A 19,316-nucleotide genomic window follows, 5' to 3' on the forward strand; every position below is an offset into this window, starting at 1 on the left:
CACGCTGACCCTCCCCAGACCGAGGACGACTTGACTTGGAAAGTATTTTTTTCTTAAGTCCCAATTAGGTTCTGTGCCCTTTCCAACTCTTCAAACACCTTGGTGCGCGTCCGCCTGCCCGTCTTTCGCGCATACTGTGAGATGTGCTGCCAGAACTGTTCCCTTCCTTCCGTTCCTTTTTGTGGGACTTTTTGCTGTTCCTTTGATTTTTAATTTTTAACTCCTCTGCTGGTATCATTCGTTTAGAGTTACATGAGCAACACTGTGCTTACTGGACTCCCCCTATTATCACGTCCCCTCCTCATACCCCATTATTGTCACTGTCCATGAACATATTGAAATGCTACAGAGTAACTCCTTGTCTTCTCTGTGTGCCATACTGTCCTCCACGTGCCCACCCCCCTACATCAGCTATGCTGATCCTAATGCCCCTTACTCCCCTTACTCCCTTCCCACCCACCCTTTTCAGTCCGTTTCCCTTTGGTATCTGTAAGTTCATTCTCGGTTTCTGGGAGGCTGCTGCTGTTTTGTGCCTTCAGTTTTTTCTCTGTTCTCTCGCTCCACAGATTAGTGAAGCCATTTGATACGTGTCTTTCTCTCCCTGGCATATTTCACTGAGCATAATACTCTAATGCGCCATGCACGTTGTTGAAAATCCTTCCTTCAGTTCTTAAAGCCCTGATCTTGAATACAGAATGTGTTTATCAGAATATTTACTTGGTAAATCTCTTATAACATACCTGCTACAGGTGAGAATATCACGTGTCTGTTTACTGCCGCACTATTGACAACGGCCAAGATACGGAAGCATCCTAAGTGTTCATCTGTAGATGAATGGATAGAGAAGAGGGGGCACGTAATCAAAATGTTACACTATTCAGCCATAAGAAGGAAACCAATCCTTCCATTTGCAACAACATCATGGAGCTAGAGGGTAGTGTGCTCAGTGAAATAAGACAGGCGGTGAAAGACAAATACCCGACGATTTCTCTCATTTGTGGAGTATGAATGCAAAGCAAACCTAAAGGAACAAAATAGCAGAAGGCTCACAGACTGAAGGCGCGACTAGCGGTTCCCAAATGGGAGGGGTGGGGAAGGAAGAAGAGGATTCAGGGGAATGCTGATTGGTGCACGTGGTGTGTGTGGGGTCCCGGGAAAACAATGTAGCTCCGAGAAGACAAGTAGGGACTCCGAGGCATCGTGCTATGCTGACGGACAGCGGCGGGCAATGGGGTACGGAGTGACTCAATAATATGGGTGAATATAGTACCCACATTGTTTCCCCTGTGAAAGCTGCAGAGCTGTGTATATCAATGATATCTTCATGAAAAACAACAAAAGAAAAGTTCACGTTATGCCAGTTGACATTTATGAAAGACTTCAGAGGTTTTCTTTCACTTTTTCTTTTCTGCTCTCTCGAAAACGGGACTCGTGCAGAGTACCTGGGGCCCGGGGCAGCTGCGCTGTCCTAGCTGGCTGTGGGGCTGGCCTCCGCTTCCTGGGCGTTGGGAGGGGTGAGGGGTTGGCCTGAGCTGGGAGCCCCGAGCTGCCATTCGCGCGCCATCTCCTGGCAGCTTGGAAGGGCGCGCTGTCAGCCCACAATCCCGCCCGCCTCTAGTTCAGGCGCGCTGGTGAAGGGAGTCAGTGTGGAAGAGAGAGACGCGGAAGCCGCTCGCCCGCCGGACAGAGCTCGCTGATCTTTCCCAGTTGGAGGGGTTTTGAGCAAGCTCTGCTCCGCGCAGATCGCTCCGGGTCCGGAGGCCAGGAGCCGGCGCCCGGTCTTCCTCGTAAGCCCCGCACACCTTGTCAGCCCCGCAAGCCCCGCCGCGCCGGCTCCCTTGTCCCGCCGCGATCGCATGCCCCCTTCAGTCCCTACTCGTTACCTCGGGTCCCCTCGGAGGCCTCATCGCCGGTAAGACACGCTGACCCTCCCCAGACCGAGGACGACTTGACTTGGAAAGTATTTTTTTCTTAAGTCTTAAGTGGCTTCTGTGCCATTTCCACATCTTCAAACACTTTGGTGCGCGTCCTCCAGCCTCCCTTTTGCGCTTGCTGTGAGATGTGCTGCCAGAACTGTTCCCTTCTTTCAGTTCCTTTTTGTGGGTCATTTTGCTGTCCCTTTGATTTTTAATTTTTAACTCCTCTGCTGGTATCATTCGTTCACAGTTACATGATCAACACTGTGCTTACTGTACTCCCCCTATTATCAAGTCCCCCACTCATACCCCATTACAGTCACTGTCCATCAGCATATTGAGATGCTACAGAGTCACTAGTAGTCTTCTCTGTGTGCCATACTGCCCTACACGTGCCCACCCCCCTACATCAGCAGTGCTGATCCTAATGCCCCTTACTCCCCTTACTCCCTTCCCACCCAACCTTTTCAGTCCGTTTCCCTTTGGCATCTGTAAGGTCATTGTCGGGTTCTGTGAGGCTGCTGCTGTTCTGTCCCTTCAGTTTTTTCTCTGTACTCGTGCTCCACAGATGAGTGAAGCCATTTGATACGTGTCTTTCTCTCCCTGGCATATTTCACTGAGCATAATACTCTCCTGCGCCATGCACGTTGTTGAAAATCCTTCCTTCAGTTCTTAAAGCCCTGATCTTGAATACAGAATGTGTTTATCAGAATATTTACTTGGTAAATCTCTTATAACATACCTGCTACAGGTGAGAATATCACGTGTCTGTTTACTGCCGCACTATTGACAACGGCCAAGATACGGAAGCATCCTAAGTGTTCATCTGTAGATGAATGGATAGAGAAGAGGGGGCACGTAATCAAAATGTTACACTATTCAGCCATAAGAAGGAAACCAATCCTTCCATTTGCAACAACATCATGGAGCTAGAGGGTAGTGTGCTCAGTGAAATAAGACAGGCGGTGAAAGACAAATACCAGACGATTTCTCTCATTTGTGGAGTATGAATGCAAAGCAAACCTAAAGGAACAAAATAGCAGAAGGCTCACAGACTGAAGGCGCGACTAGCGGTTCCCAAAGGGGAGGGGTGTGGAAGGAAGAAGAGGATTCAGGGGAATGCTGATTGGTGCACGTGGTGTGTGTGTGGGGTCCCGGGAAAACAATGTAGCTCCGAGAAGACAAGTAGGGACTCCGAGGCATCGTGCTATGCTGACGGACAGCGGCGGGCAATGGGGTACGGAGTGACTCAATAATATGGGTGAATATAGTACCCACATTGTTTCCCCTGTGAAAGCTGCAGAGCTGTGTATATCAATGATATCTTCATGAAAAACAACAAAAGAAAAGTTCACGTTATGCCAGTTGACATTTATGAAAGACTTCAGAGGTTTTCTTTCACTTTTTCTTTTCTGCTCTCTCGAAAACGGGACTCGTGCAGAGTACCTGGGGCCCGGGGCAGCTGCGCTGTCCTAGCTGGCTGTGGGGCTGGCCTCCGCTTCCTGGGCGTTGGGAGGGGTGAGGGGTTGGCCTGAGCTGGGAGCCCCGAGCTGCCATTCGCGCGCCATCTCCTGGCAGCTTGGAAGGGCGCGCTGTCAGCCCACAATCCCGCCCGCCTCTAGTTCAGGCGCGCTGGTGAAGGGAGTCAGTGTGGAAGAGAGAGACGCGGAAGCCGCTCGCCCGCCGGACAGAGCTCGCTGATCTTTCCCAGTTGGAGGGGTTTTGAGCAAGCTCTGCTCCGCGCAGATCGCTCCGGGTCCGGAGGCCAGGAGCCGGCGCCCGGTCTTCCTCGTAAGCCCCGCACACCTTGTCAGCCCCGCAAGCCCCGCCGCGCCGGCTCCCTTGGCCCGCCGCGATCGCATGCCCCCTTCAGTCCCTACTCGTTACCTCGGGTCCCCTCGGAGGCCTCATCGCCGGTAAGACACGCTGACCCTCCCCAGACCGAGGACGACTTGACTTGGAAAGTATTTTTTTCTTAAGTCTTAAGTGGCTTCTGTGCCATTTCCACATCTTCAAACACTTTGGTGCGCGTCCTCCAGCCTCCCTTTTGCGCTTGCTGTGAGATGTGCTGCCAGAACTGTTCCCTTCTTTCAGTTCCTTTTTGTGGGTCATTTTGCTGTCCCTTTGATTTTTAATTTTTAACTCCTCTGCTGGTATCATTCGTTTACAGTTACATGATCAACACTGTGCTTACTGTACTCCCCCTATTATCAAGTCCCCCACTCATACCCCATTACAGTCACTGTCCATCAGCATATTGAGATGCTACAGAGTCACTAGTAGTCTTCTCTGTGTGCCATACTGCCCTCCACGTGCCCACCCCCCTACATCAGCAGTGCTGATCCTAATGCCCCTTACTCCCCTTACTCCCTTCCCACCCACCCTTTTCAGTCCGTTTCCCTTTGGCATCTGTTAGGTCATTGTCGGGTTCTGTGAGGCTGCTGCTGTTCTGTCCCTTCAGTTTTTTCTCTGTACTCGTGCTCCACAGATGAGTGAAGCCATTTGATACTTGTCCTTCTCTCCCTGGCATGTTTCACTGAGCATAATTCTCTCCTGCGCCATCCACGTGGTTGAAAATCCTTACTTCAGTTCTTAAAGCCCTGATCTTGAATACAGAATGTGTTTATCAGAATACTTACTTGGTAAATCTCTTATAATATACCTGCTACACGTGAGAATATCACGTGTCTGTTTATGGTAGCACTGTTTACAACAGCCAAGGTATGGAAGCAACCGAAGGGTCCATCAGTAGATGAATGGATAGAGAAGAGGTGGCACATATGCAAAATGTTACACTATTCAGTCATAAGACGGAAAACAAACCTACAATTTGCAACAACATTTATGGAGGGATAGGGTATTACGCTCAGTGAAATAAGACAGGCGGTGAAAGACAAATACTAAACGATTTCCCTCATTTGTGGCGTATGAGTGTAAAGCAAACCTAAAGGAACAAAATAGCAGGAGGATCACAGAATCCAAGGTGAGACTGGCGGTTTCCATAGGGGAGGGGCGTGGAAGGGAGAAGAGGATTCAGGGGAATGCTGATTGGTCCACATGGTGTGTGTGGGTTCCCGGGAAAACAATGTAGCTCAGAGAACACAAGTAGGGACTCCGAGGCATCGTGCTATGCTGATGGACAGCGGCGGACAATGGGGTACAGTGACTCAATAATATGGGTGAATACAGTACCCACATTGTTTCTCTTGTGAAAGCTGCAGAGCTGTGTATATCAATGATATCTTCATGAAAAAGAAAAAAAGAAAAGAAAAGTTCACGTTATGCCAGTTGACATTTATGAAAGACTTCAGAGGTTTTCTTTCACGTTTTCTTTTCTGCTCTCTCGAAAACGGGACTCGTGCAGAGAACCTGGGGCCCGGGGCAGCTGTGCTGTCCTAGCTGGCTGTGAGGTTGGCCTCCGCGTCCTGGGGGACCTGGGGCGTGTGGCCAGAGCTGCGAGCCCCGAGCTGCCATTCGCGCGCCATCTCCTGGCAACTTGGAAGGGCGCGCTGTCAGCCCACAATCCCGCCCGCCTCTAGTTCAGGCGCGCTGGTGAAGCTAGTCAGTGTGGAAGAGAAAGCCGCGGAAGCCGCTCGCCCGCCGGACAGGGCTCGCTGATCTTTCCCAGTTGGAGGGGTTTTGAGCAAGCTCTGCTCCGCGCAGATCGCTCCGGGTCCGGAGGCCAGGAGCCGGGGCCCGGTCTTCCTCGTAAGCCCCGCCCACCCCGTCAGCCCCGCAAGCCCCGCCGCGCCGGCTCCCTTGGCCCCAGCGATCGCATTCCCCTTTCAGTCAAAGCTCGTTTCCTCGGGTCCCCTCGGAGGCCTCATCGCCGGTAAGACACGCTGACCCTCCCCAGACCGAGGACGACTTGACTTGGAAAGTATTTTTTTCTTAAGTCCCAATTAGGTTCTGTGCCCTTTCCAACTCTTCAAACACCTTGGTGCGCGTCCGCCTGCCCGTCTTTCGCGCATACTGTGAGATGTGCTGCCAGAACTGTTCCCTTCCTTCCGTTCCTTTTTGTGGGACTTTTTGCTGTTCCTTTGATTTTTAATTTTTAACTCCTCTGCTGGTATCATTCGTTTAGAGTTACATGAGCAACACTGTGCTTACTGGACTCCCCCTATTATCACGTCCCCTCCTCATACCCCATTATTGTCACTGTCCATGAACATATTGAAATGCTACAGAGTAACTCCTTGTCTTCTCTGTGTGCCATACTGTCCTCCACGTGCCCACCCCCCTACATCAGCTATGCTGATCCTAATGCCCCTTACTCCCCTACTCACTCCGTTCCCACCCACCCTTGCTGTCCGTTTCCCTTTGGTATCTCTTAGGACATTCTCGGGTTCTCGGAGGCTGCTGCTGTTGTGTGCCTTCAGTTTTTTCTCTGTACTCATGCTCCACAGATGAGCGAAGCCATTTGATACGTGTCTTTCTCTCCCTGGCATATTTCACTGAGCATAATACCCTCCTGCGCCATGCACGTTCTTGAAAATCCTTCCTTCAGTTCTTAAAACCCTGATCTTGAATACAGAATGTGTTTATCAGAATACCTACTTGGTAAATCTCTTATAACATACCTGCTACAGGTGAGAATATCACGTGTCTGTTTACTGCCGCACTATTGAAAACGGCCAAGATATGGAAGCAACCTTAGTGTCCATCTGTAGAAGAATGGATAGAGAAGAGGGGGCACGTAATCAAAATGTTACACTATTCAGCCATAAGAAGGAAACCAATCCTTCCTTTTGCAACAACATCATGGAGCTAGATGGTGGTGTGCTCAGTGAAATAAGACAGGCGGTGAAAGACAAATACCAAACGATTTCTCTCGTTTGTGGAGTATGAATGCAAAGCAAACCTAAAGGAACAAAATAGCAGAAGGCTCACAGACTGAAGGCGCGACTAACGGTTCCCAAAGGGGAGGGGTGTGGAAGGAAGAAGAGGATTCAGGGGAATGCTGATTGGTGCACGTGGTGTGTGTGGGGTCCCGGGAAAACAATGTAGCTCAGAGAAGACAAGTAGGGACTCCGAGACTTCGTGCTATGCTGATGGACAGCGGCGGCATATGATGGAGGGACTCAATAATATGGGGGAATATAGTACCCACATTGTTTCTCTTGTGAAAGCTGCAGAGCTGTGTATATCAATGATATCTTTATGAAAAAGAAAAAAAGAAAAGAAAAGTTCACTTTATGCCTGTGGAAATTTATGAAAGACTTCAATGCTTTTCTTTTACTTTTTCTTTTCTGCTGTCTCGACAACGGGACTCGTGCAAAGTACCTGTTGCCCAGGGCAGCCGCCCTGGCATAACTGGCTGGGGGCGTGGCCTCCGCGTGCTGGGGGTGGGGTGGGGTGGCCTGAGCCCCGATCGCGGAGCTGCTATTCACGCGCCGTCTCCTGGCAACTTGGAAGGACGCGCTGTCAGCGGACAATCGCGCCCGCGTCTAGTTCAGGCGCGCTGGTGAAGGGAGTCAGTGTGGAAGAGAGAGAGGAGGAAGCCGCTCGCCCGCCGGACAGAGCTCGCTGATCTTTCCCAGTTGGAGGGGTTTTGAGCAAGCTCCGCTCCCCGCAGCCCTACCCGGTTCCGGAGGCCAGGAGCCGGCGCCCGGTCTTCCTCGGAAGCCCCGCCCAGCCCGTCAGCACCGCAAGCCCCGCCGCGCCGGCTCCCTTGGCCCGCCGCCATCGCATTCCTCCTTCACTCCCAACTCGTTTCCTCGGGTCCCCTCGGAGGCCTCAACGTCGGTAAGACACGCTGACCCTCCACAGACTGAGGACGACGTGACTTGGAAAGAATTTTTTTCTTATGTCCTAAGTGGGTTCTGTGCCCTTTCCACCTCTACAAACACTTTGGTCCGCGTCCACCTGCCTCCCTTTAGTGTTTGCTGTGAGATGTGCTACCAGAACTGTTCCCTCCTTTCAGTTCCTTTTGTGGCTCATTTTGCTGTTCCTTCGATGTTTAATTTTTAACTCCTCTGCTGTTATCATTCGTTTACAGTTACATGAGCAACACTGTGCTTACTGGACTCCCCGTATTATCCAGATCCCCCCTTATACCACATTATAGTCACTGTCCATGGGCATATTGAGATGCTACAGAGTCACTACTTGTCTTCTCTGTGTGCCATACTGCCCTCCACTTGCCAACCCGCCTACAGCAGCTATGATGATCCTAATTCCCCTTACTCCCCTTCTCACTCCCTTCCCACCCAACCTTTTCAGTCCGTTTCCCTTTGGTATCTGTTAGGTCATTCTCGGGTCCTGGGAGGCTGCTGCTGTTTTGTGCCTTCAGTTTTTTCTCTGTACTCATGCTCCACAGATGAGTGAAGCCATTTGATACGTGTCTTTCTCTCCCTGGCATATTTCACTGAGCATAATACTCTCCTGCGCCATGCACGTTGTTGAAAATCCTTCCTTCAGTTCTTAAAACCCTGATCTTGAATACAGAATGTGTTTATCAGAATATTTACTTGGTAAATCTCTTATAACATACCTGCTACAGGTGAGAATATCACGTGTCTGTTTACTGCCGCACTATTGACAACGGCCAAGATACGGAAGCATCCTAAGTGTTCATCTGTAGATGAATGGATAGAGAAGAGGGGGCACGTAATCAAAATGTTACACTATTCAGCCATAAGAAGGAAACCAATCCTTCCATTTGCAACAACATCATGGAGCTAGAGGGTAGTGTGCTCAGTGAAATAAGACAGGCGGTGAAAGACAAATACCAGACGATTTCTCTCATTTGTGGAGTATGAATGCAAAGCAAACCTAAAGGAACAAAATAGCAGAAGGCTCACAGACTGAAGGCGCGACTAGCGGTTCCCAAAGGGGAGGGGTGTGGAAGGAAGAAGAGGATTCAGGGGAATGCTGATTGGTGCACGTGGTGTGTGTGGGGTCCCGGGAAAACAATGTAGCTCCGAGAAGACAAGTAGGGACTCCGAGGCATCGTGCTATGCTGACGGACAGCGGCGGGCAATGGGGTACGGAGTGACTCAATAATATGGGTGAATATAGTACCCACATTGTTTCTCCTGTGAAAGCTGCAGAGCTGTGTATATCAATGATATCTTCATGAAAAACAACAAAAGAAAAGTTCACGTTATGCCAGTTGACATTTATGAAAGACTTCAGAGGTTTTCTTTCACTTTTTCTTTTCTGCTCTCTCGAAAACGGGACTCGTGCAGAGTACCTGGGGCCCGGGGCAGCTGCGCTGTCCTAGCTGGCTGTGGGGCTGGCCTCCGCTTCCTGGGCGTTGGGAGGGGTGAGGGGTTGGCCTGAGCTGGGAGCCCCGAGCTGCCATTCGCGCGCCATCTCCTGGCAGCTTGGAAGGGCGCGCTGTCAGCCCACAATCCCGCCCGCCTCTAGTTCAGGCGCGCTGGTGAAGGGAGTCAGTGTGGAAGAGAGAGACGCGGAAGCCGCTCGCCCGCCGGACAGAGCTCGCTGATCTTTCCCAGTTGGAGGGGTTTTGAGCAAGCTCTGCTCCGCGCAGATCGCTCCGGGTCCGGAGGCCAGGAGCCGGCGCCCGGTCTTCCTCGTAAGCCCCGCACACCTTGTCAGCCCCGCAAGCCCCGCCGCGCCGGCTCCCTTGGCCCGCCGCGATCGCATGCCCCCTTCAGTCCCTACTCGTTACCTCGGGTCCCCTCGGAGGCCTCATCGCCGGTAAGACACGCTGACCCTCCCCAGACCGAGGACGACTTGACTTGGAAAGTATTTTTTTCTTAAGTCTTAAGTGGCTTCTGTGCCATTTCCACATCTTCAAACACTTTGGTGCGCGTCCTCCAGCCTCCCTTTTGCGCTTGCTGTGAGATGTGCTGCCAGAACTGTTCCCTTCTTTCAGTTCCTTTTTGTGGGTCATTTTGCTGTCCCTTTGATTTTTAATTTTTAACTCCTCTGCTGGTATCATTCGTTTACAGTTACATGATCAACACTGTGCTTACTGTACTCCCCCTATTATCAAGTCCCCCACTCATACCCCATTACAGTCACTGTCCATCAGCATATTGAGATGCTACAGAGTCACTAGTAGTCTTCTCTGTGTGCCATACTGCCCTCCACGTGCCCACCCCCCTACATCAGCAGTGCTGATCCTAATGCCCCTTACTCCTCTTACTCCCTTCCCACCCAAACTTTTCAGTCCGTTTCCCTTTGGCATCTGTTAGGTCATTGTCGGGTTCTGTGAGGCTGCTGCTGTTCTGTCCCTTCAGTTTTTTCTCTGTACTCGTGCTCCACAGATGAGTGAAGCCATTTGATACGTGTCTTTCTCTCCCTGGCATATTTCACTGAGCATAATACTCTCCTGCGCCATGCACGTTGTTGAAAATCCTTCCTTCAGTTCTTAAAACCCTGATCTTGAATACAGAATGTGTTTATCAGAATATTTACTTGGTAAATCTCTTATAACATACCTGCTACAGGTGAGAATATCACGTGTCTGTTTACTGCCGCACTATTGACAACGGCCAAGATACGGAAGCATCCTAAGTGTTCATCTGTAGATGAATGGATAGAGAAGAGGGGGCACGTAATCAAAATGTTACACTATTCAGCCATAAGAAGGAAACCAATCCTTCCATTTGCAACAACATCATGGAGCTAGAGGGTAGTGTGCTCAGTGAAATAAGACAGGCGGTGAAAGACAAATACCAGACGATTTCTCTCATTTGTGGAGTATGAATGCAAAGCAAACCTAAAGGAACAAAATAGCAGAAGGCTCACAGACTGAAGGCGCGACTAGCGGTTCCCAAAGGGGAGGGGTGTGGAAGGAAGAAGAGGATTCAGGGGAATGCTGATTGGTGCACGTGGTGTGTGTGGGGTCCCGGGAAAACAATGTAGCTCCGAGAAGACAAGTAGGGACTCCGAGGCATCGTGCTATGCTGACGGACAGCGGCGGGCAATGGGGTACGGAGTGACTCAATAATATGGGTGAATATAGTACCCACATTGTTTCCCCTGTGAAAGCTGCAGAGCTGTGTATATCAATGATATCTTCATGAAAAACAACAAAAGAAAAGTTCACGTTATGCCAGTTGACATTTATGAAAGACTTCAGAGGTTTTCTTTCACTTTTTCTTTTCTGCTCTCTCGAAAACGGGACTCGTGCAGAGTACCTGGGGCCCGGGGCAGCTGCGCTGTCCTAGCTGGCTGTGGGGCTGGCCTCCGCTTCCTGGGCGTTGGGAGGGGTGAGGGGTTGGCCTGAGCTGGGAGCCCCGAGCTGCCATTCGCGCGCCATCTCCTGGCAGCTTGGAAGGGCGCGCTGTCAGCCCACAATCCCGCCCGCCTCTAGTTCAGGCGCGCTGGTGAAGGGAGTCAGTGTGGAAGAGAGAGACGCGGAAGCCGCTCGCCCGCCGGACAGAGCTCGCTGATCTTTCCCAGTTGGAGGGGTTTTGAGCAAGCTCTGCTCCGCGCAGATCGCTCCGGGTCCGGAGGCCAGGAGCCGGCGCCCGGTCTTCCTCGTAAGCCCCGCACACCTTGTCAGCCCCGCAAGCCCCGCCGCGCCGGCTCCCTTGGCCCGCCGCGATCGCATGCCCCCTTCAGTCCCTACTCGTTACCTCGGGTCCCCTCGGAGGCCTCATCGCCGGTAAGACACGCTGACCCTCCCCAGACCGAGGACGACTTGACTTGGAAAGTATTTTTTTCTTAAGTCTTAAGTGGCTTCTGTGCCATTTCCACATCTTCAAACACTTTGGTGCGCGTCCTCCAGCCTCCCTTTTGCGCTTGCTGTGAGATGTGCTGCCAGAACTGTTCCCTTCTTTCAGTTCCTTTTTGTGGGTCATTTTGCTGTCCCTTTGATTTTTAATTTTTAACTCCTCTGCTGGTATCATTCGTTTACAGTTACATGATCAACACTGTGCTTACTGTACTCCCCCTATTATCAAGTCCCCCACTCATACCCCATTACAGTCACTGTCCATCAGCATATTGAGATGCTACAGAGTCACTAGTAGTCTTCTCTGTGTGCCATACTGCCCTCCACGTGCCCACCCCCCTACATCAGCAGTGCTGATCCTAATGCCCCTTACTCCCCTTACTCCCTTCCCACCCACCCTTTTCAGTCCGTTTCCCTTTGGCATCTGTTAGGTCATTGTCGGGTTCTGTGAGGCTGCTGCTGTTCTGTCCCTTCAGTTTTTTCTCTGTACTCGTGCTCCACAGATGAGTGAAGCCATTTGATACTTGTCTTTCTCTCCCTGGCATGTTTCACTGAGCATAATTCTCTCCTGCGCCATCCACGTGGTTGAAAATCCTTCCTTCAGTTCTTAAAGCCCTGATCTTGAATACAGAATGTGTTTATCAGAATACTTACTTGGTAAATCTCTTATAATATACCTGCTACACGTGAGAATATCACGTGTCTGTTTATGGTAGCACTGTTTACAACAGCCAAGGTATGGAAGCAACCGAAGGGTCCATCAGTAGATGAATGGATAGAGAAGAGGTGGCACATATGCAAAATGTTACACTATTCAGTCATAAGACGGAAAACAAACCTACAATTTGCAACAACATTTATGGAGGGATAGGGTATTACGCTCAGTGAAATAAGACAGGCGGTGAAAGACAAATACTAAACGATTTCCCTCATTTGTGGCGTATGAGTGTAAAGCAAACCTAAAGGAACAAAATAGCAGGAGGATCACAGAATCCAAGGTGAGACTGGCGGTTTCCATAGGGGAGGGGCGTGGAAGGGAGAAGAGGATTCAGGGGAATGCTGATTGGTCCACATGGTGTGTGTGGGTTCCCGGGAAAACAATGTAGCTCAGAGAACACAAGTAGGGACTCCGAGGCATCGTGCTATGCTGATGGACAGCGGCGGACAATGGGGTACAGTGACTCAATAATATGGGTGAATACAGTACCCACATTGTTTCTCTTGTGAAAGCTGCAGAGCTGTGTATATCAATGATATCTTCATGAAAAAGAAAAAAAGAAAAGAAAAGTTCACGTTATGCCAGTTGACATTTATGAAAGACTTCAGAGGTTTTCTTTCACGTTTTCTTTTCTGCTCTCTCGAAAACGGGACTCGTGCAGAGAACCTGGGGCCCGGGGCAGCTGTGCTGTCCTAGCTGGCTGTGAGGTTGGCCTCCGCGTCCTGGGGGGCCTGGGGCGTGTGGCCAGAGCTGCGAGCCCCGAGCTGCCATTCGCGCGCCATCTCCTGGCAACTTGGAAGGGCGCGCTGTCAGCCCACAATCCCGCCCGCCTCTAGTTCAGGCGCTCTGGTGAAGCTAGTCAGTGTGGAAGAGAAAGCCGCGGAAGCCGCTCGCCCGCCGGACAGGGCTCGCTGATCTTTCCCAGTTGGAGGGGTTTTGAGCAAGCTCTGCTCCGCGCAGATCGCTCCGGGTCCGGAGGCCAGGAGCCGGGGCCCGGTCTTCCTCGTAAGCCCCGCCCACCCCGTCAGCCCCGCAAGCCCCGCCGCGCCGGCTCCCTTGGCCCCAGCGATCGCATTCCCCTTTCAGTCAAAGCTCGTTTCCTCGGGTCCCCTCGGAGGCCTCATCGCCGGTAAGACACGCTGACCCTCCCCAGACCGAGGACGACTTGACTTGGAAAGTATTTTTTTCTTAAGTCCCAATTAGGTTCTGTGCCCTTTCCAACTCTTCAAACACCTTGGTGCGCGTCCGCCTGCCCGTCTTTCGCGCATACTGTGAGATGTGCTGCCAGAACTGTTCCCTTCCTTCCGTTCCTTTTTGTGGGACTTTTTGCTGTTCCTTTGATTTTTAATTTTTAACTCCTCTGCTGGTATCATTCGTTTAGAGTTACATGAGCAACACTGTGCTTACTGGACTCCCCCTATTATCACGTCCCCTCCTCATACCCCATTATTGTCACTGTCCATGAACATATTGAAATGCTACAGAGTAACTCCTTGTCTTCTCTGTGTGCCATACTGTCCTCCACGTGCCCACCCCCCTACATCAGCTATGCTGATCCTAATGCCCCTTACTCCCCTACTCACTCCGTTCCCACCCACCCTTGCTGTCCGTTTCCCTTTGGTATCTCTTAGGACATTCTCGGGTTCTCGGAGGCTGCTGCTGTTGTGTGCCTTCAGTTTTTTCTCTGTACTCATGCTCCACAGATGAGCGAAGCCATTTGATACGTGTCTTTCTCTCCCTGGCATATTTCACTGAGCATAATACCCTCCTGCGCCATGCACGTTCTTGAAAATCCTTCCTTCAGTTCTTAAAACCCTGATCTTGAATACAGAATGTGTTTATCAGAATACCTACTTGGTAAATCTCTTATAACATACCTGCTACAGGTGAGAATATCACGTGTCTGTTTACTGCCGCACTATTGAAAACGGCCAAGATATGGAAGCAACCTTAGTGTCCATCTGTAGAAGAATGGATAGAGAAGAGGGGGCACGTAATCAAAATGTTACACTATTCAGCCATAAGAAGGAAACCAATCCTTCCTTTTGCAACAACATCATGGAGCTAGATGGTGGTGTGCTCAGTGAAATAAGACAGGCGGTGAAAGACAAATACCAAACGATTTCTCTCGTTTGTGGAGTATGAATGCAAAGCAAACCTAAAGGAACAAAATAGCAGAAGGCTCACAGACTGAAGGCGCGACTAACGGTTCCCAAAGGGGAGGGGTGTGGAAGGAAGAAGAGGATTCAGGGGAATGCTGATTGGTGCACGTGGTGTGTGTGGGGTCCCGGGAAAACAATGTAGCTCAGAGAAGACAAGTAGGGACTCCGAGACTTCGTGCTATGCTGATGGACAGCGGCGGCATATGATGGAGGGACTCAATAATATGGGGGAATATAGTACCCACATTGTTTCTCTTGTGAAAGCTGCAGAGCTGTGTATATCAATGATATCTTTATGAAAAAGAAAAAAAGAAAAGTTCACGTTATGCCTGTGGAAATTTATGAAAGACTTCAATGCTTTTCTTTTACTTTTTCTTTTCTGCTGTCTCGCCAACGGGACTCGTGCAAAGTACCTGTTGCCCGGGGCAGCCGCCCTGGCATAACTGACTGGGGGCGTGGCCTCCGCGTCCTGGGGGTGGGGTGGGGTGGCCTGAGCCCCGATCGCGGAGCTGCTATTCACGCGCCGTCTCCTGGCAACTTGGAAGGACGCGCTGTCAGCGGACAATCGCGCCCGCGTCTAGTTCAGGCGCGCTGGTGAAGGGAGTCAGTGTGGAAGAGAGAGAGGAGGAAGCCGCTCGCCCGCCGGACAGAGCTCGCTGATCTTTCCCAGTTGGAGGGGTTTTGAGCAAGCTCCGCTCCCCGCAGCCCGACCCGGTTCCGGAGGCCAGGAGCCGGCGCCCGGTCTTCCTCGGAAGCCCCGCCCAGCCCGTCAGCACCGCAAGCCCCGCCGCGCCGGCTCCCTTGGCCCGCCGCCATCGCATTCCTCCTTCACTCCCAACTCGTTTCCTCGGGTCCCCTCGGAGGCCTCAACGTCGGTAAGACACGCTGACCCTCCACAGACTGAGGACGACGTGACTTGGAAAGAATTTTTTTCTTATGTCCTAAGTGGGTTCGGTGCCCTTTCCACCTCTACAAACACTTTGGTCCGCGTCCACCTGCCTCCCTTTAGTGTTTGCTGTGAGATGTGCTACCAGAACTGTTCCCTCCTTTCAGTTCCTTTTGTGGCTCATTTTGCTGTTCCTTCGATGTTTAATTTTTAACTCCTCTGCTGTTATCATTCGTTTACAGTTACATGAGCAACACTGTGCTTACTGGACTCCCCGTATTATCCAGATCCCCCCTTATACCACATTATAGTCACTGTCCATGGGCATATTGAGATGCTACAGAGTCACTACTTGTCTTCTCTGTGTGCCATACTGCCCTCCACTTGCCAACCCGCCTACAGCAGCTATGATGATCCTAATTCCCCTTACTCCCCTTCTCACTCCCTTCCCACCCAACCTTTTCAGTCCGTTTCCCTTTGGTATCTGTTAGGTCATTCTCGGGTCCTGGGAGGCTGCTGCTGTTTTGTGCCTTCAGTTTTTTCTCTGTACTCATGCTCCACAGATGAGTGAAGCCATTTGATACGTGTCTTTCTCTCCCTGGCATATTTCACTGAGCATAATACTCTCCTGCGCCATGCACGTTGTTGAAAATCCTTCCTTCAGTTCTTAAAACCCTGATCTTGAATACAGAATGTGTTTATCAGAATATTTACTTGGTAAATCTCTTATAACATACCTGCTACAGGTGAGAATATCACGTGTCTGTTTACTGCCGCACTATTGACAACGGCCAAGATACGGAAGCATCCTAAGTGTTCATCTGTAGATGAATGGATAGAGAAGAGGGGGCACGTAATCAAAATGTTACACTATTCAGCCATAAGAAGGAAACCAATCCTTCCATTTGCAACAACATCATGGAGCTAGAGGGTAGTGTGCTCAGTGAAATAAGACAGGCGGTGAAAGACAAATACCAGACGATTTCTCTCATTTGTGGAGTATGAATGCAAAGCAAACCTAAAGGAACAAAATAGCAGAAGGCTCACAGACTGAAGGCGCGACTAGCGGTTCCCAAAGGGGAGGGGTGTGGAAGGAAGAAGAGGATTCAGGGGAATGCTGATTGGTGCACGTGGTGTGTGTGGGGTCCCGGGAAAACAATGTAGCTCCGAGAAGACAAGTAGGGACTCCGAGGCATCGTGCTATGCTGACGGACAGCGGCGGGCAATGGGGTACGGAGTGACTCAATAATATGGGTGAATATAGTACCCACATTGTTTCCCCTGTGAAAGCTGCAGAGCTGTGTATATCAATGATATCTTCATGAAAAACAACAAAAGAAAAGTTCACGTTATGCCAGTTGACATTTATGAAAGACTTCAGAGGTTTTCTTTCACTTTTTCTTTTCTGCTCTCTCGAAAACGGGACTCGTGCAGAGTACCTGGGGCCCGGGGCAGCTGCGCTGTCCTAGCTGGCTGTGGGGCTGGCCTCCGCTTCCTGGGCGTTGGGAGGGGTGAGGGGTTGGCCTGAGCTGGGAGCCCCGAGCTGCCATTCGCGCGCCATCTCCTGGCAGCTTGGAAGGGCGCGCTGTCAGCCCACAATCCCGCCCGCCTCTAGTTCAGGCGCGCTGGTGAAGGGAGTCAGTGTGGAAGAGAGAGACGCGGAAGCCGCTCGCCCGCCGGACAGAGCTCGCTGATCTTTCCCAGTTGGAGGGGTTTTGAGCAAGCTCTGCTCCGCGCAGATCGCTCCGGGTCCGGAGGCCAGGAGCCGGCGCCCGGTCTTCCTCGTAAGCCCCGCACACCTTGTCAGCCCCGCAAGCCCCGCCGCGCCGGCTCCCTTGGCCCGCCGCGATCGCATGCCCCCTTCAGTCCCTACTCGTTACCTCGGGTCCCCTCGGAGGCCTCATCGCCGGTAAGACACGCTGACCCTCCCCAGACCGAGGACGACTTGACTTGGAAAGTATTTTTTTCTTAAGTCTTAAGTGGCTTCTGTGCCATTTCCACATCTTCAAACACTTTGGTGCGCGTCCTCCAGCCTCCCTTTTGCGCTTGCTGTGAGATGTGCTGCCAGAACTGTTCCCTTCTTTCAGTTCCTTTTTGTGGGTCATTTTGCTGTCCCTTTGATTTTTAATTTTTAACTCCTCTGCTGGTATCATTCGTTTACAGTTACATGATCAACACTGTGCTTACTGTACTCCCCCTATTATCAAGTCCCCCACTCATACCCCATTACAGTCACTGTCCATCAGCATATTGAGATGCTACAGAGTCACTAGTAGTCTTCTCTGTGTGCCATACTGCCCTCCACGTGCCCACCCCCCTACATCAGCAGTGCTGATCCTAATGCCCCTTACTCCCCTTACTCCCTTCCCACCCACCCTTTTCAGTCCGTTTCCCTTTGGCATCTGTTAGGTCATTGTCGGGTTCTGTGAGGCTGCTGCTGTTCTGTCCCTTCAGTTTTTTCTCTGTACTCGTGCTCCACAGATGAGTGAAGCCATTTGATACTTGTCTTTCTCTCCCTGGCATGTTTCACTGAGCATAATTCTCTCCTGCGCCATCCACGTGGTTGAAAATCCTTCCTTCAGTTCTTAAAGCCCTGATCTTGAATACAGAATGTGTTTATCAGAATACTTACTTGGTAAATCTCTTATAATATACCTGCTACACGTGAGAATATCACGTGTCTGTTTATGGTAGCACTGTTTACAACAGCCAAGGTATGGAAGCAACCGAAGGGTCCATCAGTAGATGAATGGATAGAGAAGAGGTGGCACATATGCAAAATGTTACACTATTCAGTCATAAGACGGAAAACAAACCTACAATTTGCAACAACATTTATGGAGGGATAGGGTATTACGCTCAGTGAAATAAGACAGGCGGTGAAAGACAAATACTAAACGATTTCCCTCATTTGTGGCGTATGAGTGTAAAGCAAACCTAAAGGAACAAAATAGCAGGAGGATCACAGAATCCAAGGTGAGACTGGCGGTTTCCATAGGGGAGGGGCGTGGAAGGGAGAAGAGGATTCAGGGGAATGCTGATTGGTCCACATGGTGTGTGTGGGTTCCCGGGAAAACAATGTAGCTCAGAGAACACAAGTAGGGACTCCGAGGCATCGTGCTATGCTGATGGACAGCGGCGGACAATGGGGTACAGTGACTCAATAATATGGGTGAATACAGTACCCACATTGTTTCTCTTGTGAAAGCTGCAGAGCTGTGTATATCAATGATATCTTCATGAAAAAGAAAAAAAGAAAAGAAAAGTTCACGTTATGCCAGTTGACATTTATGAAAGACTTCAGAGGTTTTCTTTCACGTTTTCTTTTCTGCTCTCTCGAAAACGGGACTCGTGCAGAGAACCTGGGGCCCGGGGCAGCTGTGCTGTCCTAGCTGGCTGTGAGGTTGGCCTCCGCGTCCTGGGGGGCCTGGGGCGTGTGGCCAGAGCTGCGAGCCCCGAGCTGCCATTCGCGCGCCATCTCCTGGCAACTTGGAAGGGCGCGCTGTCAGCCCACAATCCCGCCCGCCTCTAGTTCAGGCGCTCTGGTGAAGCTAGTCAGTGTGGAAGAGAAAGCCGCGGAAGCCGCTCGCCCGCCGGACAGGGCTCGCTGATCTTTCCCAGTTGGAGGGGTTTTGAGCAAGCTCTGCTCCGCGCAGATCGCTCCGGGTCCGGAGGCCAGGAGCCGGGGCCCGGTCTTCCTCGTAAGCCCCGCCCACCCCGTCAGCCCCGCAAGCCCCGCCGCGCCGGCTCCCTTGGCCCCAGCGATCGCATTCCCCTTTCAGTCAAAGCTCGTTTCCTCGGGTCCCCTCGGAGGCCTCATCGCCGGTAAGACACGCTGACCCTCCCCAGACCGAGGACGACTTGACTTGGAAAGTATTTTTTTCTTAAGTCCCAATTAGGTTCTGTGCCCTTTCCAACTCTTCAAACACCTTGGTGCGCGTCCGCCTGCCCGTCTTTCGCGCATACTGTGAGATGTGCTGCC

This window comes from Manis javanica, chromosome 10 (assembly GCF_040802235.1).
Source record: "Manis javanica isolate MJ-LG chromosome 10, MJ_LKY, whole genome shotgun sequence".
Classification (NCBI taxonomy): domain Eukaryota; kingdom Metazoa; phylum Chordata; class Mammalia; order Pholidota; family Manidae; genus Manis; species Manis javanica.